Source organism: Dinoponera quadriceps, unplaced genomic scaffold (assembly GCF_001313825.1).
Source record: "Dinoponera quadriceps isolate SergipeBrazil2010 unplaced genomic scaffold, ASM131382v1 scaffold120, whole genome shotgun sequence".
Taxonomy (NCBI): domain Eukaryota; kingdom Metazoa; phylum Arthropoda; class Insecta; order Hymenoptera; family Formicidae; genus Dinoponera; species Dinoponera quadriceps.
Window position 1 is genome coordinate 1310802 of NW_014554309.1, and position 25092 is coordinate 1335893.

Below are 25092 nucleotides of genomic sequence, written 5' to 3' on the forward strand. Positions count from 1 at the left end.
ACGAATCAACAGTGAGCAATTTATTGGGCAATGTTGTTTCGTAGCGTAAGTTTTGAGCTTTTAAATCACTTTGGATCTTGCGCCAATCTTTATCCTCTGTCACACTGAACTACGCAACAAAGATTAGAGTCAGATTGTTCTGTAAACCGATAATTTCAGTTCACTGGTCTTTCAGTTGTCAGCAAAATCATTTTTTTCCGCGTAACAAATTTTTTTGCTGTCGTTATGGTAACAAAATTTTCTGTGCTAAATTTTGTGCGGTCAGAGACCGCAGCCTTATCCTTTACTACATAATAAAAATATATAAGATTAAGGATAATATGTAAGCATATATAACAAATGTACAAAATAATGTCATTTCAACGCTTTTATTTCTACTTTTAAACAATTTCCTCGTAGATATTACGGGTATGTCGCTTTTAGGGCCTACTTTCTCGAAGCGTCATTTCTCCAACTCCTGAAAAAGCGGTTATTTGCAAAACAACATATAATAATTTTCAAAAAATTGCAAGGTATTTTGGTAGAGAAATGTTGCCGCCTCGCGGCCATGCGCATAAATTTTAATTCTACATTTACAACAGGATTTTAAAGCTCAAGAACCAGATGGTATGTCGGCCTGGTGTTTTTCCTCTATACATTACGTTCTTAGAGGGCCAGTTAGAATGTTAATGAAGACTGTTATCTATCTATCTATCTATCTCTCACACTCCTTCGGCCATGCCGTCGATATTATTTTACCCAACAAACTCGACGCGATTACCTAAACGGTGCTTTGCTCTCAAGTTATTAGCACTCGCTCCCACTTTCTCACCTCTTAAATATACAGCTTGATCGCCGGACCGGAGACGCAACGGCGATTAAGCGCGCCTCGACGACTTTCTAGACAACCTGCGTGTAATCCGCCCGCGACGACGACGCATCTTCTCTCCGAGCAGCTCGGGAAACTTCCCGATGAGCCCGTCCTGCGCTCTTTCCGCGCTTCTTGCGGAAGGATCGCCGAGCTCCTCGAAGCGAACGAACGAGTAAGCGGTAGTCGAGGGCACGGCCGTGGCACGGGGGGGGGGCGCGCGGGGAGGCGGGCTGGAGCGGATAGATACGGCGGAACGATGGAAGCCGCGCGTGGAACGGGGAGGCGAATAAATACTCGGAGATGTAATCGCCGAAGGAAACAAGCGGCGGGATTGTTCGGCGGGGAATAATTGAAAGCGCCGCTTGAGCTTCTCATTCCCATTCCCGGCGGGCCCCGACGCCGCTACCGCGCCGGCTCCTAACCGCTCGTGACGCCGGTGCACCGTCCTCCTCCGGCACCCCGGCATGTTGCGGGCATGCCGATCGCGCGGAATCATCGGGCTCGCCGATCGACGGGCCGCCTGCCGATCGCATCGCTCGGCCGGACGGCGATCAGTGGTTCCTAATGTATGCGTAATGCCGCTCGGCCGTCCTCATTAACGCCTGGAACGGAGCGACGGGTATATCCGCGAAGCGGACGGGCCGAACTTGTAATTGGCGTGTTGGTGAGGGCCAACACGATGGCGACGCGCTTTCCATGCTTACGGAATACAGACACTCTTAAGTCGAATCCGCGAAAATATTATTGATCGGTGCCTGTTTTTGCTCACCATGCCTTAAATCTAACCGACGATTAACTCTGCGGAGCCGACCAATCGCATTGGCTAATTGGCCGGACTGATCAATGTGATCAATTCCGTTGGGTTAATCGTCAATTAAGATTTAAATGACGACGGTCGGACGTAAAAGCGGACGTCGATTAGTAAAACGGCATTGTACCGATAATCAGTATGAGTGTTCGTTAACTTTTAGTGGGAACCAACTTTCACGTGGCTCTGTTTCATATTTCACTGATTTCGGCCAGTGAAAGATTCACTGTAAATCATTGTTGAGGCGTCCTGTAACGGAAATACAGGGCGACCTAAAATTAAACTGACAAACTTCGGGTGCTTGTAAAGAACATCAAAGCGAGTAATTTTTGTCAACAAATCCATGCCTTCGAATGAACCGTTTTAACTCGAGAGTAAATCGTTCACAGCGGTTGTTCGAAATGTCGGCCATTTATTTCAATACACAGATGTCAATCATTCTTTTCTTAGTCATGGCTTTTATTACTATCTCTTGATAAATCTCTTGGCAGAAAACATTAATCAAAATCACTTCATCAAATTGAAGGTTGTTTAAAATGTTCACAGGTTGAGTTAATATCGTTTATTATTGATTTGCAAGCTCTTTAACACGGCGATTGATTTATAGACAAAAGTTATTTGTATTATCTGCTTTGTGCGAATAAAACTATCGTTGTTCAGTGTTTGATAATCTCGTCTCGGAGCCTGGGTCGGGATTACATCTCTGTGGGGTGGTGCGAGAAAAGAAAAAGAATCGGAAATAACGAAGAGGAACGACCGTGGGTGGGTCTCGGTTAGTTATCGTTGCGGGGATTTTTCATAAGGGCTCAATGTGTTCGTTTCATACGGCGGACGTCGTTCTCTCGCCGGAGTTTCCGCCGGCGAAGTTTCTTACGTCGGACGCGGCCCGCTTTCGCGATGCATCTGACTATCGGACGCGTTTCAGGGGATCCCGAAGTTCTGATGAAATCATCAAAACTTCCGGCATCGTGACAGATTACAAACGGATAATCCATGGCATATATCCGAGAACACGAGACGGGCGCGCGGATGTAATAAGAACCAAATCGTCCCGCGGCATAGCGCGGAGCATAATCGATACCTGTATGTGTGTGTGTATGTGTTTATACGTATGTTTGTAGGCGCACACGTGAGCTTTTCCCGATCGGCGGTTCGCAACCTGTTACCCGCAATTTGCTCGCCCGAGCGATTTTCGACAGTCTGTAAGATCGACTTCGATCGCGCGAAAATCGAGTGCGCGAATAATATTCGCCCGATGGGCCGCTAATTACACCGAGCGGCCGGAATTACAGCTCCGGGAAGACGCGAACGACGCCCGAGCCGACGAATGAAGATCGACGCGCTCGAAAATGGAAAGCGGCTTCTCGCCGTAATCGTACATCATCCTTTTATCCGCCCGGCTACCCCTACAAAGTAGACGATCCCGTCGAGGTGGTAGTGCCTAGGCCGCTCGAGTTTTGGGGTGGGCTTCAATAATACAGCCGGTGGGAAATTGTGATCGAAGGATACTATTGGAAAGCGATACCTTAGCCAGCCGCCTGAATAAGTGATGGAACAATATTTTTAAAACGCCTATAATTCGTGGGCCTCGCCTCCGCCCTATGGCGAGCCTGTATTTATCGGCCCGTGGAGTATAGAGACGCGGGCAAGAAAGAAGGGCGATCATTTATGTCGGCGGAGCGGGGGGCCTCCGCCGGCGAGACTCGGTCGCTTTTTACTCTACAATCGGCGTGCAAGTCGAGCCACGGGATTATTGCGGCCATTTATCGGCGCCACCTAATGTTTTAGTAACGATGTCCGGCGCACGTGCGCCTATCCCTGTTGGAGTCGTTCTTCTGGGTTTACGGTATAAAATTTCGCCGGGTAAAACCCTCCGGAGAGCCGGCCGGGGTCACGTGCATCTCGGCCGGCGGATACGCCGGATGACTGAAAAGTTAATTCGCCGCTCGGTGTAAGGCGACGGAATTCAGCCAGCGCGAGATATCGATACAATACTGTTCGCGTCTGATCGAGATGATACGTGTGTGCGATTTCGCGTGATCCGTCTAAAGTGAAATATCGATCGAACAAATTCGCCACTATGCGAGTAGAAGTTTCGATGGTATCTTGACGCTTTTAAGCTATAGTTTGCGCTCAATTAGGTGGGCTATAAGCTAACTTACATCCTACTTTGGCGACATTTGTTACTCTCTTGAATCTTTCATTCCACAGATTTAATTTGAATTTTAATGTTACCTTGCGCAACTTATTTTGACGCTAAGATGGCGAGAACGCAGATTTTAGACGTCATCATGGCCGAATGGACAGAATTAAATTATATCACGTAGAATCGAACCTGTATATTTTGCTACTTCAGCTCCTATTGTGTTGTAAACATTTTTATCATCGGACCGAAATGTCGGCTCGGGTAAATCTTTCCAGTTCGCCGGATACACGCGTGCGCCCTCGCGCGCACGATACGAATGCGTGCACGTCTGTACCGCTAACCGCGCGCAATCTCCCTCCCAATGTACAATCCTTTTTACGCGGACACCGGCGGCCATAGAAATAACGCTATCGCTGGAACACGTACTAATCTTTATATCGGAGAAACCGCGTCGGTGCGCGCGCGCAAACCGCGCGAATAATCCTACACGAGAAAGCAAGCGATACTCAAACGGAGAATATGCATTGGCCATACATATGCAAATGGCGGCGAACACGTGGCATCGATTTGATGAAAGCGTTCGATTCGTGGCCCATCGTTCGCCGATAAAATAGAAGAATTTATCCCGCTGCCGGACAACCGGACGCTCGGGCCCCCTCTTCGTGCTCGTGCGTTTCGCATTGCTTGAAATCCCCGAGGCGTCCCCGAAGAGGCTCTATCATTAAGCACTGAGAAAAGGATTTCTTCAGATTTCATCAATTTCATCGCAAACCCAAACAAATTTCATCTCAAAGAAACTAATGTTTCGACTGACAAATACGATTGTTGGACCTTTCAACGAACGTGTATCTTTGTCTTAGATAAAAAATTTGCTTCGAAACGAAAGATAATTTTCTCACAAAGAAATTATTCGTTTCATTTTACACGTCTACTGCGAGCGAAATCCATATTTTATTCGGTTAAAAGATATCGTTTAAACAATGGCGTTCCTCTTCCGTTAAATAACAGAACGAGACGATAAAATGTTTACTCGAATAATATTTCGTATAAGTATTATTTCTGTGAAGAACAGACTAAAGTCAAATAAATAGAAACGCTAAATCTGAAGAAACCTTTCCACCTGTGAGCTCTACGATGTGCTCTTCGCGTCTTGACTCTCTGCCTCTTTTTCGCGAGTAAATAGAAGTTCTTACGGGAGAAGGATAGAGAGACGGCAAGGAACAGGAGACGCGAAGAGCGAATCGTAGACCGGGCTTTATTAGTCTCGTGTGTCCGGCTTGTGCGTTAGTGAAGTGGTGCCCACGGTAGTTCTCACGAATCGAAGGGGGCTGCAATTTCTCGCCGATCATCCGCGGGAGTCGCGAGCGACTCGAGTAGCGGCCGTCTCTCTCCGTTCGCGATGCAGCCAGCCTCGTTAAAACTCCACCGTCCGGCCGTTTTACGATTTCGATCGACTATAAAGCTTATCTGGCTTTCTATTCGATTGGTATGTATAAAAGCGGATGGACCGACTACTTTCTCGCGCCCGCATTGGATTGTCGTGAAAGCAGGACGCGCGCTTCTTGTGTACGCGCGCGAGTCATCGTCTTTATTGTACGCGTGTGTACTTCCCGTTGTGTCTTCCCAACCGGTCGCGTCGAGGAGGCTGGACGAGAGAGAATACGTTCGCGTGTCGATCGCACACGCGCACGCGCTGCGTGCCTGCGTACAGACGCGGCCACTACTTTCACGGTGTTTTCTCCGAAATGTAAGGGCGAAAATCCGACGGCGTCCGCTCCGTGGACGTCTATCCCGTTTGCCTTTACCGTTCAACGCGTCAATTACGAACCATTAGTCTCGCGAGCGCGCGCGCTATTTGTCTTCGCGCACCGAGCGTATAATTTCCCGATGTAACCGCGAGAAAGCATTCGAACGCTAATTGCCACGCGTTTCGCGCCGGCAACGTTAAGGCTGCGTCCCGCGTGTCTGCGTGCGCGCCGCCCCGGAACCCGTTCGCGCACCTGTACGCGGATCCGGAATCCCGCTCGGGCGTAACGCGCGACGTAAGGTCATCCGCGAGCGTATCAACGTCTCGGGACGGTACGTCCGTTATATTGATTGCGAGAGAACACAAGATACCTGAAACCACGCGCGCGCACACGACGCCCCTTGCGCGGCGGGGAAGAAACGCGCGCGCGCCGATTCTGCCGTTCCAAGCGGAAGCCTTCATCATGATTATCATCATATCTCCGCTAGACATCAAAGACTTATCTTTCTCCCTGTCTCGCTCTCTCTCCCTCCCTCCCTTTCTCTCGTGGTCCCGGACTCTCCTCCCGCCTCTCGGCCTTTGCGTCCTTTCTCTGTCTAGGCTCTCGCCTCCCTGCACCCCTCGACGATTCTCTCTCCTCCGCGCTCTCCTATCCTCCTCGGCGTCGACTCTTTCTCCCTCTCTCGCAGACTGCGCGCGCGTGGCTTTGGGGGTTCCGAGATGACCATTTATAAATTACTCCCGGGCTCCTTGATACAGAATGCATCGGCTGATACCCCCGTCCGTCGTCCATTACGCGAAATTAATACATCGTTTCCTCGCGATCGGCATTGACTACGTGAGAGAATGCCGGACTGGGTTATCTCCGGCGGACGCTCTTCCCTCGGGTGGAAAATTAATTCTATGAAAGACGCCGGGCCCCGTAAAAAATAAAAATAGGAGCGCACCTCTCTCGGTCTCCCGGTTAACCCCGGATCGCGTTGATGGGGAGCAGTCACGCACAGGGGATCGCGCACGAAGATCGCGAGATGACGAGCCGCAGCTTCTTCCAAACGGAGGAACAAGCTCGATCTGTCGAGCTCGCGCTCGATCCTACGTCCTGCTCGGCGGAACAACGTTGCGACGCCGTGAGAAAAAGCGGGCTATCCGGAGAAGTAGAAACAGTAGGCGGGGGAGGGAGGAGAGCGCGGGACAAACACATGTTGCACACCCGCTCGTCGCCGGCTGCTGGCGATCCTCCGCGAGCGGAGGAGAGAGTCCCTCTCTCTCTCTCTCTCTCGTCGCGACGCGTAACACAAGACTAACAACACAATGGAAGCAACAGCTGCATGATAGATGGTAGCCGTTGGATCAACCGGCCGGCATCTCGCCGATTCCACCCTGCCGGCGCTCTTTCCCCGCCGGGTCCGCTTTCGTTCGCGTTCTCGCGGACACGGTTCGATGTCCGATGTGTGTCGCTCATTTGCGGAAACGAGACGAGAGGAAGAGGCCGTCGTCGGCCGTAGAACCTCTCGCGTAGGACTTTTCTCGGATTTTCCCATACACTGAGAGCAGGATTTGCTGACTATTACCAAGGCTTCGTGTAGTTACACAGTTTCAGCTATATTGTCCGTTTATTGCAACTGTAATATATATAATAATTTAACACCATGCACTGTATTGTAGTACCGTGTATCATATACGGTATATGATGATAAATGATTAGTTTGCGGTGGCCACAAGAACGAGCAAATTAGTTGAAACTAATGAAATCTCGGTAATTGCCATTAAATCCTTTTTTCCATCCTTTTTTCAACGTACACGCGTATAGATTCCGACTAGAACGTCCGAAGCTATCTCAAAGTACACTCGGAGAGATGATTTACGTTAGCAGCCGAGTCTCATTAACTAGTTCGAATTCTGCTGTCATTGCTGAAAGTAGGCTATTAGAAGTAAAATGCATTTGCTGCGAAATACAGCTTTATTAGCTGAAGTTATTACATGAGTAGTTAAGGTTGATTAGCTGTGATCCCCCTCTCTCTCTCTCTCTCTGGTTATGCCGTATATAGACACTGCGAAACACGTTTATATCCGACGAAGTGGTGCCTTAAGGTGATTGACTCATAGTCCAGAGGTCTCGGATTCGAGTCTGTCAATGTTTAAGCGTGTTTTTACGGCAAGTACATGACTTCAGGCAAAATCAGCATACACTAAATATCTGAAGGATAGCTTCTGTTAACAAAAAAAAAGAGTAAGGAATTTCTAATCGGGAATGTGAATATAATTTTAACATATCGCATGCGGCTATATTTCGCCGCGGACTTACGCGGGCGTTTTTTCGTGAATTTCGCGGGAATTTGGTATTCAGTAAAATCGCCTAGCAACACAAATACAAACACCGTATACACTTACAATGCCCATCGTATTCATACGATACCCGCTCTCCAGCACAAATCTACTAAATACGTACTTTTACGTGACCCGCGCTCCAGTGACAGACTGCAAAAAACGTAAAAGTACGTTTCCCGCATGCAATATGTTAACACCGTTGTACGATGCAGTGAATATTTTTTGCTGTAATGTCTACATTGAAATTGCATAATTACTCTGGAAAATCGGACCGGATCCTAATTAAGACCCGAAGAGATTATCCGTGCGGGTGAGAGGCGTCCTGGCAGGCCGAGCGCGCGGTCGCGTCTCTCCTTGACGACGATCGTTGCGTCAACGGCGGGTTTGTTTATCGGCCGAAAAAGACCTTCTGGAAGACATCTGGCCGGGAGTGCTCACCGATACGCGTCACGCCTTATTGTGGGGGCCCCCGAGCTTCTTCTTCAATCGCGCGGCGATTTCTCGAGCCTCCCTTTTAGCCCCGTGATTTATGGAACCGATATGATTTACACGACGGCGAAGAGCACGGGGAATAAGTGGCGCGCACCGCTGCCGTGTCTATATATAGACACGGACGCGCTCGCGACTCGGGTACTTGGCGATAGCACCGAAATAACAATTCGCGAGTAGAGCCTCCTCCGTCGCACCTTCCTCCCGCTTATCTATCGAGTCCTGCGCCCGCCGACCCATTCTCGATATTTTCGAACGGAAGAAAGCGACGGACGCGCGTGAAAGAGGAGGAACGGGAGGTGGAGGGTACCTGGTGTGTGCTCCGAGCGGCGTCCGCACGGAGAAAGAGAGAGAGGATGCCCATCTCGCACCGTCAATACGCGCTAAATCACGAAGATTAAAATAATAGGAGCGCGTGCTTATCGATGAGCGCAATTTGCGTAATGGCGCGGAGACGGCCCGGAGAATAATGCGCCCTCATATGAGATACAAGGAACGCTACCGTGTCCGAAGGAGAGAACGGCCGGTCTCGCTCGGCCAACGCCAACGATGCAGCCTCCAATTAGCCTCTCATTGAATCTCGAAAGAGGAAGGAGCGGAACAAGAGGCCGCCGCCTCGTCGCCGGCCGCGGCCATTCGCGCGGACGCCATTGTCATCCATTTGTTCATACAAATCCCTGACTATAATCGTTTAATGCTCACATTCATCGCGGGCCGCGGCATTGTGCCGCCGCCGGTGCGTTAGTCCTTGGCACTCATGCGCGGTCGCGTTCTCCAACAAGGAGCTTAGGGCCTTAAGACGAGCTTCGTGCGACCGTACGCAGCCGATGCGTACCTCCTCCTCGCCTCCCCCTCCCCCCGCCCCGGCGAACACGTGCACGCGCGTACGATTACACGCGGCAGATCTGACGGTTCCGCCGGTTGTGTACCGTCGAATTCGGGCCGCTCGTCGCCGCGCGTACCTACCGCGACCAATTAATCTCCGCCGTCGGAAATCCCGCGCGCCTTAAACGGCGCCCATTGTGACGCTCGCTCGGCGACCGGTGGGTGGCTCGCGCGCCTTTCAAGACCGCGGTACCCACGTCTCTCCGCTTCTCTTGCCGACGTCCCTCGCTCACAAAGGAGGAGGCGCGCGAAACGTTTTTTCCTTTCCGGAACTTTCGGGAAAGGGCGAAAGTCAGAGGCGACCGTCGCGCTCGGGGAAACGCTTGATTTCGCGGTAGAGGCGAGTCTGGTAACTTTTCCGAAATATCAGACCGGAGAACGAAAGACGTCCGACTAATTGGAAACGGCGCGAGAAATTTCTCGCGGGACCGTCCGCTCCGTTCACTCTCGCTCCGGCCGGCGGTCGGCCGTGATATCGACGTTACGTTTTTGAGATGCGCCGCGCTCACAATGGATAATGCCTCGCGGGCACCGCGCTTTTAGCAGCAATCTAACGGCACTCAGTGCACACGTGTGTGCGTGTGTGCACACTGGCCCGACGACGAGCCGAGATAGCATGTTGACTGAATACCGCACGCACACCGAGCGTGCGAGCCGTTGCTCTTTGTGGGACGCTCAAAGAGCACAATGTCCATAGTCCGTAGCCGACAATGGGCCCTCCACAACTGGTTAATATCAAGGTTGTTTGAAGGGTAGCCCCCGATCGCGCGGTGTGTCCTCCTTGTCCTCTCGTGATGCGCTCTCGTGAGAGAGCGCGGCATTGTGTCGGAAGAGCGCGCGGATGGAAGCGACCGGAGGCCGACTCGGCTGGACTACGCGTCCGCTGATTTTTAAGCGAATCGCGCGAGGGAAAGAGCGCGGCGCCCGGTGATTTCTCCCGGCAGCTACGACCTCGCGCTTTCTAATGACACGTTACATTTCGCGTTACAGCCACGGACCTCACTCCGAATTCGCGCCATCTCCCGCTCCTTCCCTCTTACCGATGTGGATCTATCTTGTTTCTTCCGCGAACACGCTGATAATCCCTCTCTCGCTCGGTTGTGACCGCACGACGTGCTTTTCACGGCGATCGCTTAAAATTGACTCGTTTCAAGTGCCGCTTGAGATCGTCGACATCTTCGGCGACTCGGGCGACCAAATTTTCGATTCACCAGGCCGTACGACCTACAGCCGACAAAACGTGCCTCAGAACAAACGTTATATAATTTGTCCGTCTATTTTTCAGACGACATTTTGTCGATAAAAGTATAGCTTTTAAACCAATCAGGTGGTTTCTAAGGTACTTTTAGAGACATGTTTATCAGTAAAAGTGAGCTGAGAATGTAGACCTATGAGTTGACCGCATGATGGAAAATTATAGTTAATTTCGGTGCCAAATATATTAGTAGCAGCATGCATATACAATTATTATCACTGAGATTATAGTAACACTTGCTAGAAAAATTATTTCCCTGACTATTTCTGCGGTATGTTTAGTGCCGAAACTAATTATAATTTTTTGTCACTACAGCGCGCTTTTTGCAGTTCATTTTTTAATTATCATGCTGAAATTATTTTGGCAATGGCGATACTTACACTGAGGAAAAAGTACTCAGAAATTTACTTGTGAGATATAAAATTTATTTCATAGAAGTAAAGCTTATTTTTATGAAGTAAATCTTATATCCCACAAATAAATTTTCAAGTGCTTCTTTCCTCAGCGCGGAATCTCAAGAAGATGTGATTACTATTTTTTATTTTGATCAGTCCAAAGGGAATGTACAGTGTCGAGCTTATTCTTGACCTCCTCTGCATTCTTGACAGGTATATACTTTTTCATATAATATATAATATATATATATATAACTAACCGGAAAACTTGCTTCTTGTTTCAGATCTAGCGGAGTCAGCAGGTGTCACACGCTGGGTGCGGTTCCCGGGAGGCGTAGTTTTGGAGGATGCGAATGCCGTACCGGAGAATCCGGTTCAGGCCCGGGCAGGCTCGACACGAAGGTGAGTTCACTAATTCCCCATGCTCCTCCAATGAATTCTCCGTAATCGAAAATTGAGGCATAATTGGCCAAAGGAAAATCCTCGAGTTCCAATAATCGCCAATAGTTAACACGTTTGTATCCATTTTTCTCGTCAAGCCGTTGACCATCGCACGGAGAAAATATTAATAAACAATTTGCTGTTCCAGCAAATTGGTTCCCCCTGCGTATCTAATCGGCGATGTAACTTTTTTCGTTTGCAGAACCGTAGCAGAACGTGACTGGATCCCGAGTTCCCGATACTTCGGTGAGTTAGGAACATAAATTCAAGGTGATGGGTTTTCTAACGAATGGGTTTTCTCCACAATGGTGGACGGTGGCGCGCGTGTGTGCTTGATTCCGTCTAATTAAAGACTAATTGTGCCCAATTAAAGTCTAACAAAAGTGTCTAATTAAAACAATGGTTTTCATTAAAATGGCTTTCTGAAAATGAAACTCTCTCCCGCTTCGTTGGTCAACTTCGCAAACAACGAATCGCGTCCGTGCGCGCTGTGCGCGTCAAAAGGGAGGGAAAACCAGGAGCAGGATGATGAAGCGCGGAGATGTAGAAAGGGAGATTGTGTTCTCTAGGGAGCAGTCAAAAGCAGGCGATGTCCCTGTAATGATGATCCCCGGGCATCAAACTACAGTGATGCTCTTTGAACGCTGTTCGATGAGCGTGACGGGAATAACAAGACCCCCGAAATTACCGTGGCGACGAATCCGCTAATTTCGATTCTAATAACGTGTCTTTGTGTCATTAGAACTATCTGATCGTAATTTGACGCGGCCGATATCCTTGCCCGATAATTGCGATTCATAAGTCGGAGAGAGGGTAGCTCGATGATCGCTCGAAAGGACAAGGATAATTGTATTTTTCTCGCTGTTTTATTCGAGATGCGGGACTCTTTCACTCGTTTTAGAGATATTTCGTAATGCGTCCAGATGATCGCATCGCAATGAACACGCACGGCGAGTGAATCCCGTTATATATATATATATATATATATGTATAACAGGTGAAATCGAATTTAATAGCTGAGGCTTGACGTATAATAATAACATCGTGATTTGAAAGCCTGTTTCCGCGAGAGCGCGGGGGTGTCGCCGCTAAACAAACGCATCGCGTGCGTGCGTGTCCGCGTCCCGATGTGCCCGAGCTCGAAATTGCCAGGTTCGCGAAAAAGCCTGCAATTACATGTAAATTTATGTAGAGCGGCGCGTCATTAAGATCGCGGACTACCATGCCGCGATATCGTGAGCGCGTGCTGCGCGAGGTCATACGTGAGCCACCACGTGCAATTGACCTATCGCCCAGCGCTTCACGCTTCTCGCCGGTTCATCCGTGCGGTGATTCGCTTCTTTGACACGCACGTTCAACCCGCTTCGAACCGGGAATGGCTCTCGAACGTTACGCGGTCTCGAACGCCCGCTGGCACTCGACAATTATTTTCGCTAACGTAAAGCATTACTTCTATAGTGTAATGTATTTATTACCTCTTATATACATTGACTTTATGTACTTTCGTACTGAGAGAGAAAAGATTTATTTATTTATTTACTCGTTTATGGGAGGTTCCGTTGCTATGATACTTTTAAGACAGGGAAGAAATAATATATAAGGGAAAAGTATACGGAAAAAATAGCCTTGAATCAATGATAGATATTCTCATATATAAGCAAGAATATTAATAGTAATATTCTTAGAAGATTAAAATATTCTTGCTTATATATAAGAATATCTATTCTTGATTTAAGATATTTTTCTGTACAAAGAAAATGATTTATTTCGTGGATACTAATAATACATTTACTTAAGTTTGAAATCTTCTCTCCTTTATTTCTTTTTTTTTTTTTAATAAAATAAACAAAGCTTTCACGGAAAGCTAAATTGAGAAATGAATTTTGTCGGATCTACCTGACAATAAACAACCAAATGCGTTCCGGTTGTGGAAAACAAAATTTCTAGTTGTTATCAAGCAGAACTGATTTTAATAACCAGAAATTCTGTTTCTTTTAACCAAAACGCGTCTGGTTATCCATTATCAGATATTATGAGGATTTAATCAAATCCATTATCAGGATTTAATCAAACTCATTTTCGGTATACAGATTTAAGAAAGTGCATATTTCCTCATTTGAAAGAAATCTTTGTTCTCGGTGCAAGAAATCGGCGTAAAAAATGTTCTCTCTGAAAAAGTCTTTCTTCTCGATGTAAAAATATATATACTTGCGTAAGTAAATACGCTATTGATATCCATCGAGTGAATATTTTTTACCACTTGGATATGTTTTCTCGTTCAGCGCACTCTTTATATCTCATCTCGTATCGCGTGACGCTAATACGACGGCTGATTAGTGCCGGGGGAGGTGTGTCGGATTACACGTGGAAATTCGCGCCTGCCGTTTGGCCGAAATAAAGCGCGTCGAAACTACAAATTACATCTCTCCGAGCCGGGGTGATCGCCGCGATCTGTCTGGTAGTTATTGGCCGTTTGTGCTTGTGCTCTTTCCCGCTCGCTTCTCTCCTTTTTATTCCTCGCGTCGGGATGGTGCCATCAGAGAGGGCGGCTGCGACGCATCAGGGGGATGACAGGTCGGTCCCCGTCCTCCCCGAGGGAGCAGCAATTTATAAATAATTGAGCCGAGTCCGGTAAAAAATGAATTACGCGTCCCTGTACAATATGAGGAGTTGCTTTACTGTAAAACGAGGAGGGGACCCGCGAGACCCGTGGCATCGTCTACGACGTCTATGCCGCTGCGGGGTGGCACGAGAGGTGGTCACCGACGAAGAGGATACAGCGGTATCGACAGAGAGGGTAACATAAGCCGCATCAATTTTGCAATTGGAGAATTTTATGTTCGCGCGGGCTCCATATATTATGAACGAGTTTTCTCGCCGCGAAGCGGACGCCTATTCCCGTCGCCGCGTTTCTACCGACCGTTTGATTCTCGGCCTCTTTTGCACGCTGCGTCCTTGCGACGACCGGCGGTTTTGTCTCTTGTTTCTCAATTCGTTCTACGAATATCTCAAATCGCCGCTACCAGAGATGTTTTCCTCACAACCCGATAATTTATGTATTTCGATGCATTTATTAAATATTAAATATGACGTACATATATGCACAATCAGATACTCCTTGATTAAGAAATGAAATGTCGTATCGATCGTATCATCGAGTGTTTACATTGTTCTGTTATTTCGACGATCGGATTATCATAAAACGTTCCTTCTTGTCTCGTTCGCTCATTATACAGCTCGTTTTCACCGCTCTATCGCGTTGCGCAATTAACATGTATTTAGTAAGTGTGGCCGACGTGAATAGCGAAGTTCTCTTGTTACAAAAGTTTATATTCCTTCGCGGGTCGTAGAAAGCATCCATAAACATGATTATTCATGCTCGCGGAGAGTCGATATATAGAATTTTAGAGATCGTAATCTGTTTCCGCGAAGCCGATTTTTGAAAAGTAGGACTTTGCATTGTCGTCCAACCGGTTTATGATTACCGAACGACAGGCCAACGCTCGAATCATTATATACCCGAGAAACCTAAATAATTATAATATTACAGTCGTCGTGCACATAAATAATGAAACGTGCCGTCAAGATAAAAGAGGACCTCGCAAAAACTGGCTGTTGCGTGAAATCAACTTATTTCAGCGGGCCTCGGGTGGACGCCGTAACGTTAAAAACTTACGTAATAAACACACGCGTGATATTTGATAAAATATATACATACGTATACATGCACAACCCATACACACGCGCGCAAGCACATTCGAGATTTACGCTTTATAGTTATCGTAAAGAAATTTTTACGGCGGAAATAATCTCGGTTCGCGATAACCCGACTCACGTTACATTTACACACATACGCAAAAAAAGGAGAAGTCGATTCCGCGCTCTAATACTTAAGGATGCAATTTCACGGAAGGAAATATCTCGCGCATCTTCGTCGTCCGACTGAAATTAAGAAAACAAATATCACGGATACGCGCCGGCAGATAAAAGGAAAAGTAATACGGCGCAATTCGAAAGATAAAGTCGGTAATGCTTTTGGCTTCCACGCGCAAACATCGTTTTAATCCCCATTTCAACAAAGTCCCGGGCAGAAAGGACTGGGAAGTTATATCCCTGTAAAGAGAAACAGCGAGAAAGAGAGGCGTCGGAAAGGTTGAGGGGCGGAGAAGAGAGAGAGAGAGAGAGAGAGCAGCGGGTTGAATCGAGGCGAGTAATCAGGGAGACATTATTTTCCCTTTGAGACTTCCCGTGTTTTATTACGAAGGAAAACGTATAATCCGCTTGTGCAATTCGGCCGACCGGGCTCGTCCCTGTTTCTCGTCTTTAGTTCGTCGATCATTCGCAATTGACGTGCTCGATGGAATCCGGCGCCACGCTCGAATACCGGTTTGGGGGTGGGGAGAAGGGGTGGCGACCTTTAGTTTTCCTTTGAATTTATCGACAGGCTCGGCGGAGAAACGCTGAAAGGACCTCGATGTGCAAAATGCCGAAGCGACAGAGGGAGGGAGAAATAAAGGAAAAAAGAAACAGAGGAAGAGAGAGAAAGAGAGAGAAGGAGCAAGGAGTATAACCACCTGACCCCATCAGCGGCGCGAAATAAATTCTCTCTCGCATCGATTCTCACCGGTCTCGGTATCGCCGACGCTCACCGAGATTCGCTAATTATGCGATAACTTCGCTTAGTAAATCACCGTAATCCGTTGTAACGGTGCGAAGAACCGTCAGCCTCTCGTGCTTCAGCCTTCGAGGATCTTTGTCGCGACCGGCGGCGCGACGGCGGCGCGAGGAATTCTTATTCTTCGTGCCGCGCTCCATTATACGCGCCGAAAAAATACTGCCCCTTCGCTTTTTCTCTCTCGCGGCCTCGCTCATCGCTCGGAGAATAACATTCGCACTTTACGATTATGCTTGCCTACTTCTCTCCTCTTTTTTTTTCTTTCTCCCTCTTTCCCTCTCTCTCTCTCTCTCTCCCCCCGTCTTTCTTTCCCGTTGCTTTTTCCTCTTTCTTCTTTTTTGCCAAGACGGCCCCGGCTCTCTCTCTCTCTCTCTCTCTCATTCGGCGTCAACGGCAGATTCACGATCGTGCGCGTCTCCACGCACACAGGCCCCGATTAAAGTCGACAACGACCGCTTTGGGACACACGTTGAACGCGGCCGCGGCCAGTTCCGCATAAATCGAGAATTAAATAGACAAGCTTCCCAGGATCTGCATAATCTCGCGAGATTGTGTTAATCCTGGACCGAGGCGTCCCAAACAAGCCGTATTATTTCGCAGAGGAGGAGAGACACGATCCCTCGTCCCTTGTTCCATCATGCCGAAGGTGCGCGCGATCTGAGATTTCACGAGAACAATATTCGTACGGGGAGCGAGCCGAGCGAACGGCAGGAAAGACGGACGCGTCGCGCGCGAGCGTGTGCTCTTTCGTGCAATTAGCCCGGCCGCTTGTTCCGTCTATGCGCAATGAGAATAACATGTTTACACGCGGTGTATCGCACAATGAACACCTGAAAGAATAAGTTTTCGAGCGTGACGGGCGAGCAAAAAAGATAAAGAGAGAGAAAGAGAGAGACGTATTCGTATTTCGCTTGATATTTTTCAGACGCAGCACTTGTGTCGCTTTTTAACGACCACACGCGGTGACCGGATGTCGTTTCGACCTCTTTCTCCTCTCGCGAATCCGCTCGCTAGTTTCTTGTCGTTGCGACGCTATGGCGCTATGTACTTTCGATGGATTCTTTGCATACTTCTAATTCGCCGCCGTTACTCCTCTACGGTGATTGGTACGGCGGCGGATAATCAATGTCTCGGGCGTGCACAGAAAATATAATTACGTCGGTACGGCTGAATTTTTCGTCGATTCGGGGAGAAAAGTTAACGAGTCGAAATTCCGATGCTATTTTCACATCCTTCATCCTTCCGTTGCGACGCGAAGCGTTTGCTGCGTGCGATTTGATACTTGATTTGTGTGACATTGATAGTACAGGCAAAATAATATGGTGTACGAAATTCTAACGAAAGGTCAAAAGAGGAGTAAATTGTATTGAAATTAAACCTAATTTGCTATCTCAACCTCCCACTGTGTTGTAGAATTCAAGTTTTGACAAAATTAAAGGTTTAAAGATCAAAGATTCAACTCAGGCTTAGTTGCGAGGACAGAAAGATTCCTATAGGAGGTTCCTCTTCAGTCGATCGCTCTCGGTTGTCTCGAGTTTTAATACAGTCGAGTAACAAGAATGTTCCTCAGCCGTGGCGAACACAGAGATATCGCTTACCGTCACCGAGCTTCCCATCTGTTTCCCGCTCGTTTGTAGGGAGCGAGTCTTCTTTTCCGCGCCCAAGTATGCGTGTCGCGTGTCACCGGGGCGCGATATTCTTAAAGCACCGGTCGTTGCCAAAAATTTGAGTTATCGATAATAACGCCGGGCGGCGGCGACGGCGGCTGTCGTTCGCCGTTTTCAAACGTTCACGAACGAGAGAGACTCGTCGTCCCGACGACAAAAAGCGATGAAGATCGCGATACGAAGCCGCGTGTCGTTTCTGTGCGCACGGCGTGTATCTCTCGCGAATATATACATAGTCGCTTGTTTTGCGCGCATCGTCCGGTATTTTCTCTTTCGAAGACAAGACGGACGAACGGATTATTCCCATGCACCTGCTCCGTTCCTCCCGTTGCTCTCTGTTTGCGCGATGCGACTTTAATAATCGTCTGGCGCGGAAGAAAGAACAGCGCCCGCAGAGTTACGAGCGGCAAATGCGGGGATAATATCATTCCTCGCGTTCAAGCTTATACGAGCGCGCTTTCTAAGATAACTCCTGTCGTACACTGAGAAAGAAAAGCTGTCGGATCGACAAAATCGGCGCGGTCACCCTCGTTGAGAAAAATATTGAACAAATCACGCCGTTGGCAATACGTTCTCTTGATATTAGGGGTAGTACTATTCGATGTGCTCGAAGACTCGAAACTTCCGTGTAATTCGACAGTTGACGACGAAATTCGAGGACTCGAAAATTCGAAGTCGAATTGTTCGAAGCTTCGAGGCTCTATTCGAAGATTCGAAATATCGGGGCTGTTAATAGGGCTAATTTTGGAGAGCGCAGCGAAATTAGCGCTGGGCGATTAGAGAGTTTCAGTTTGATTAAGATAACGTTAAGACGTTCTAAGACGCAATAAGACGTCTTTTAGACGCACGTGTTGTTTGGACAAGTTCAGTTCTAAGATTTGTACTAGTTTAAAACAAAAGTGAATAAAGAAAGCACAAGCAATGAAACACCAAATGTCATTAACTCGATTTTAAAATAAATGCTAATTTTATCATGTGTGACAGCATAACGCAAGAAAAAATTACGTTCTTTAGAACTGTAATATTATTTAATATAGCAAATACTATTTACTATATGTACAAAACGAACACACATACTTCCCAGCTCTCGAACTTCCGAATATTAAAACATTCGAATATTCGAATATTTTAATGTTCCAATTTTCACACTTCAAAATTTCACTATTCGAATATAATGCGTCGAAGGTCCGGAAATTCGAAATTTCCAGTCCTGGACATAATTTCAAGTCCTGGTCGATGTATGTAGTTGCTGACCGAATCGCAACCATTGAACCAATTGATAACTCATCACAGTGACTCTGTAAATTCAGTGAACCAAACGTTGTGCTCGACGAAATTCTACTCGTTTAAGCGAAATCTCGTAGGTCCTATCACTTTCTTCTCAGTGCAGCATCGCCACGAATTTCACGCTCGCGACCTGTTTTTTTTTTTTCTGGGATTTTTCTCGCTGCCGTACGAAAGAGAGAGAGAGAGCCGCGATGAAATGAGTGAAAGCAGCGGTATTCGCGGTTGCGCGCGATTCGCGTAATCGCGTAAATTATTTGCGCTATTTGCACAATGGGGAGCGATAAGATTAACCCGGTAGGGGGGAGGGGGGAAGGAGATCTTTCCCACCGTCGAAAATCTGACGTTACGCCGTGCAACATTTTATCGCCGCTGATACAAGCTTATTGACAAGTGACGAGATGATGAAGACGACGATACCGGCGTATACTCTTAACACGCGCTATTTACTTAGCGTTACCGCTCTCCTGGTAGCGACGTGTCAATATCGCGCGCCGCGCGCGAGCGAACTGCGAAGCGAAGCTGAGAAGCCTGAGAAGCCGGCGAATTCGCGGTCACGTTATTTATTGTACGGCGAAATATCTCCGCGGCGCCGACGACGATGTTGTCGAGAGACGCGGCGTGATATCCGCGCGGAATATCACGCGAGATATCGGATATTAATTTCCGATTTGCCAAGATGTCATAAAAACGTGAACGCACGGAATAAGATTAAATTCGCGCGTTTCGCGCGCGCATGATATCGAATAAAGATTGCCCGGCGATTTTTTAGTTATCCCCGCAAAATGACAGCCCCATTCGGACGTCCATCAGCCGATCGCCCAATAAATCGAACCTATCCCCGCGAATTTCGCGTTCTCGCGAATGGACGGTAATTCAATTTCCGTTTACACAATTTCGCGCGTTCGCGAGCGGCGAAGCGCGATCGACGACTCCCGGCTCGCTCGCTCACTCAACGGGTGTCCCGATCGTTTTCAGCGCGCTCCCTCGCGCATCGTCGTGCAAATCGCCGCGCGAGAATCGTAACTCGTCCACCGCCTACGAGAGAAGGAGAGAGAAAGAGAGATAGAGAGAGAGAGAGAGGGAGAAAGAAAGAGAGGTAGACGGTCGGAACGGTTCTCCCTCGCCGGCACGGCGATCGTAATCTTCCGCGACTCGCACGGTCCCGCGGCGGTTCGCTACGCTTGTAAATTGATCGCGGCTATACGCCGTGGCTGAAAGTGATCTGCTCGTTAAGTAGCGTTGAGCCCGCTGAGAAAGACAGCGACTGTGGAAAGTGAGACGGCCAGAGAGAGAGAGAGAGAGAGAGAGAGATCGCGATCGAGAAAATAACGACGATACCCCCGACGTACGCGCGATTAATGGCGAAAGTCGCGAGCACGATCGGGAAGGGAAGAAGTCTTGCTTTTCTCTCTCTCTCTCTCTCTCTCGCCACGCTTCTTGCGCGAGCGGCGGCGGCGACGGAACTTGAACGTTGCGTAAACTCACGGTAGCTCGCTTCCGCTTCATCGTGCGCGGTATCGACTCGGCGGGGCTGCCGCCGAGAAGGCGAACTGTCAAGTAGCTGTTCCTCGTGCCTCTTTTCCCCGATGTATCGCGTAACACGCTCGTACGCCATTTATATCCCGGCTATCGCCGGTCTATTATCTGATTTCATCTGTGCACCGATATGCCCCTTTCTCCGCGGATGGATCCTTCCATTCACGAAACTCGTCGGAGGGAGCGTCGTTGATTATTAATATTAATTATCGGTGACGTTCCTTCGGGGGAGAGGGGAGATCCGGTTCCCCAGCGATGTTGAATGGAGACCAGATGAAAACTCGGTGACGAGGAATGATATCTCCGTCACCGGGAACGTTTGCGCGAACACACGGCGATTGACCGAGCGGGAATTTTCAACGGGAATCTTCATGTTCCTATGTGGGGAAAAATATCATTCTACTGCTGGAAAAAAGCGATTACTCCGTTTACTCGCCATCTCTTATAAGTAACGGTTATCTTCAACGAAGAATATTTTCCTGATAAAATAGTCTTGAAATACACTCGTCACAAAAATCTTAGAAAAGCTCATTATCACGTACTGTAAAGCGAAGAATTTATTCCCTTTTCAGGAATATTGCGAATTTTATCGAAGTAAAGTTAAATTCGGTTAACTCGAATAAGCAAATCGAAGTATACTTTGATTTAATATTCTTGATTGAGGTGCCAAATTTACTAGAAATCTGAATGTATTTTAAGTAAATTTGATGCTTACGATGAACTTGTGATATGTTTGCGGATATATAAACTTTCGAAACACTCGGAACAAGTAATATTCACGTGGTTTTAAGTGTAAGTAAATATTTATAATTTTAAAGTTTCGGAAAGAATCGTTTTTTCCCCGAATTTTTCCGCCGATTTTTTTGGCTTCCTCACTCTTTCCACGGGAAAAAGTAAATGCGGCAGGTTTTAACCGAACCACACGTGAATTTTTCTAAACGAATTTTTCTACCCTTAGGAACCGAAGGAATCCGCGGAAAAGTTGAAAAATATCAACGTTTTTCCCGAAACTTCGAAACTCGAAATATTTACTCGAACGCAGTATGCATTTTTCTGTGTATATAACCGAGATTTTTCACCTGATCCCCCCCCCCTCCTCCCGGGGAAATTCAGTTGCACCAGCGGAATTGTTTCTTCCGGGCAGGTCCAACTAATATCTCTCGGGTCACATTTCTGTCGTGAAAAACGCCGTCGGTTGTCGGGAAACTTAAATCCACACGTTGAAACAAGGATCCCGGATTGAAAAAAACGTCATCCGTGAGTGAGCGCGCCTTGGGGCGCAGTGAGCGCATTGTCTTACGTACCTAATCAACTCCATCTTCGACACGAAAGGAGACACGGGGGAGCCGAGAGCGCGTCCGACGTTCCACGAGAGAATATCCGGACGAAAGTCACACCTCACTCACACGGTAACCACCTTCCGTCGAAGGCGCGCGCTTCGTCTCTCGTTCTGAAAATTACAATCGTTCCCGACTGCCGTTATTCCGCGGCATCTCTCGCGCGATCCCGTGCCTTCTCTCTCCCCGGTTTTCCGGCGCGCGTGCAATTTTCACCACGCCACCCCGTATATCGCCTGGGAAAATAAATCTTGTGGACACTCACCGGGAGGGAGAGACTGGACACTGGAGGCTGTCACCGGACACGGGTTGCAGCGACTGCAACAGATCGCGTGCGTGAAAGAGAGGACGGCTATCAATGGCTGCATTATACAATACTCGGTGGTAGTATATATCGCGCTGATACGTGTGCCGGCCGCGAGTGTGCGCGCGTGCCTAAATACACGTGCACACGTGTGTACCGCGAGCGAGCGAGCGCGTCTGTATGCGCGTACGCATACGTACACGTACATACAGATAGCGCCGGACGATCCTCGTCGTCGTCCACGAAGAGCGCGCGCACCGCGGCAGGTATTCCCGCCAGGAGAGGAGGTTCTCCTGCGCGCATAACCCGTTCGCGCGCGTGAGAGACGGATGGTACGGCGAAGGGAGACGCGGCGTATGCGCGGCCGTAGCTGCTCCACCCTGTTCTCGGTTTACTTTTCGACGAGCATTTCGCCGATTAGATATCGCTCTTTTGCAAACACCGCGCGCTGCGAGCGCGTTCGATTATTGTACGACACAGTCCTCGTCTCTCTCTCTCTCTCTCTTTCTCTCTCTTTCCCCCGCGCCTTTATCACCCTTGATGCCGTCATATGTACGTACGTGTGCTTCGTTCTCTGTATCTGCCTCGCTCCCCCTGGTCACTTCGCGAACCCCCCTTCCTTCTCTTGTTCGTTCTTCCTCTCTCTCTCTCTCTCTCCTTTTCTTTCGTTTCTTCTCTTTTCATACTTCTTTCTTCATCTCCCTTTTGATCTCACTCGACCGGACCGACCTGTTCACGTGTGCAGTCGCAATAACTATATCCAGTCCGAGCTTTTTCCCCCTTCCATCGGATCGTTCTTACGCAGCTGGGAAACGAATTGACTTATTGTAAAGTCGCGTCTCCCGCGATTCGTCCGCGTGTTTTTTTCCACGAGAGAACCCGGATATTTCAAGCCCCGCGATTACTTCGCGAGCGTTTCTCGCCGACGTCGCGCGTTCGTCACGTGTGCGCGCGCGCGGATCTGATTTTTCGCCGGCCGGCCGACTGCTTTTGAGCGAGCGAGCGAGCGCATTGTCGGCGCCGATGCACGGCCGCGGGCGATTCGGATAAGACGATCAATCGGCCGCGAGAAACCGTTCTCGAGCAATCGGCGTGTGTGCTTACGGACGAAATATAAATTACCTTGATACCGTATCAGCACCGAAGGCGTACCGAAGAGATATCGCGCGCGCGTATCGATCCTCCGTCGCGACGATTCCTTTTAGCGTTTAATTATTTCCCGCCCGAGAACGCGCGATCGTCCCGGCGCGGAGATGAATTCCGATCGATTTCAGGCGATATTAAAATGTACAGAGAGCACAAATGGAAGGTAGAGCCGGCCGACCGGGGCTCCCCAGCCGTGGAAGCGACTCGTCGATTGTGCCGGGCGGGGCGGCGGACATCTCCGGAGCCGATTATACGGTTATGTTAACGCGATTTCGTACATCAATCGGAATACCGTACGTCCGCTAACTACGCTCGATGTAACGGGCGTGTGTGCTCGCGAAGCGAGCACGCGCCAAGGTGTGTCATCGGCGTGCGTAGGGCGAGAGAGCTGGGACGATAAGCCGCGCGGAGATTAGAGCGAGTTTCATTGAATCCAACCGACAATGGACAACTGAACAGCGTTTCGGTTGAAGAAACCAAAATTTCGCGCTCCCGTGAACTAAATTTGTCTCTCGTAACTAGAAATTCTATTTCCTTCGACCGAAACGCGCCTGGTTGGCCGTCGTCAGGTAGATCCAACCGAATTCATTTATCAGCGCGGTTAGGCCGCACGCGATAAATTTCGCCGTGACGTTAAAGGTCTCTCTTTCTCTCTCTCTCTCTCTTTCTCTGTCATCAACGTTCTTTTATATCATATGCAGTGGGAATCATGTGGAGAGATTTACCGGAAGAAATTAGGATATCCTAAAGTTTGACTTCTAAAATAAATTATGCACTTACCTTTTGCCACGAAATATGAGAATTGGAGTTGGGATATTGCGGCATTCTTTTCGAGTTAATTTGCATTTAATTTATATGTGAGGTCCTAAATTGTAATGATTGCATCGTGCTTTGAAGTTAGGATTAAATATTGTAATAGCTATTGTATGTCCTGAAAGGGTTATCCCTCTCTCTCTCGGCGGGTTCCATTAAGTCACATTGTGCGCGGACGAATGGCCGCGAATCTCGAATGAATAAGCACAACGAGGCAGGTGCCGTTGGACTCACCGGCTTCGAATCTCCTTCCAGCTGATCGGGTTTACGGCCGTATCGACCCCGTCCACCGTCGTACAATTACGGCGAACATCAGGAAGCGCACCGTCCTGCGAACAAGACAAGAAGGAATCCTGGTCAGGCTCGCGGGCGAATAATGCGAAGCGTCATTCCGCGCCGTTTAACCTTTGACAATGCGCGCGCGCGTAATGCGTTTGGGATTCTGCTTGCGCGGTGTTCTCACAATATCCGTTTCATCTATTCGCTCCCATCAACCGGGCGCCAACCGACTTGTAAATCTCGTTAAACCCTCGACCCTCGATCGCGCGGAATTACCGTTAGAAAATCCGCGCGGCGCGATAATCAAATATCGAATTTTACGCACCGCCTAGAATTCGTCGTATCGGGGTCGGGGGATCAGCGACGACCTGCGAGCTCGTCGAGGAGCCAACGCCGCGGAGGATCCTCTGGCAGAAGACAAAGGACGATGATTCAGAGAGGTAGGAGGAGAGAAGAACCTGGTAGATGACACGAGATTCCTACGAAGGTGGGCACTACGTCACTGTCTTTTTCTTCTCTCCGCGTCTCCCCTCCCGTCCCGCCCCGTGAGCCTTCTTATGGTTTAACGTTTTCGAGCCGAAATGCCGGCATTCCTGCCGCCGTGTGGAATCCGACGATGTTAAATGAACCGTCGTTGAGAAAATATAATGTCCACTAAACGCTCCTCCTCTCACGCTGCTCCCCCCCCCCCCCCCCCCCACCCC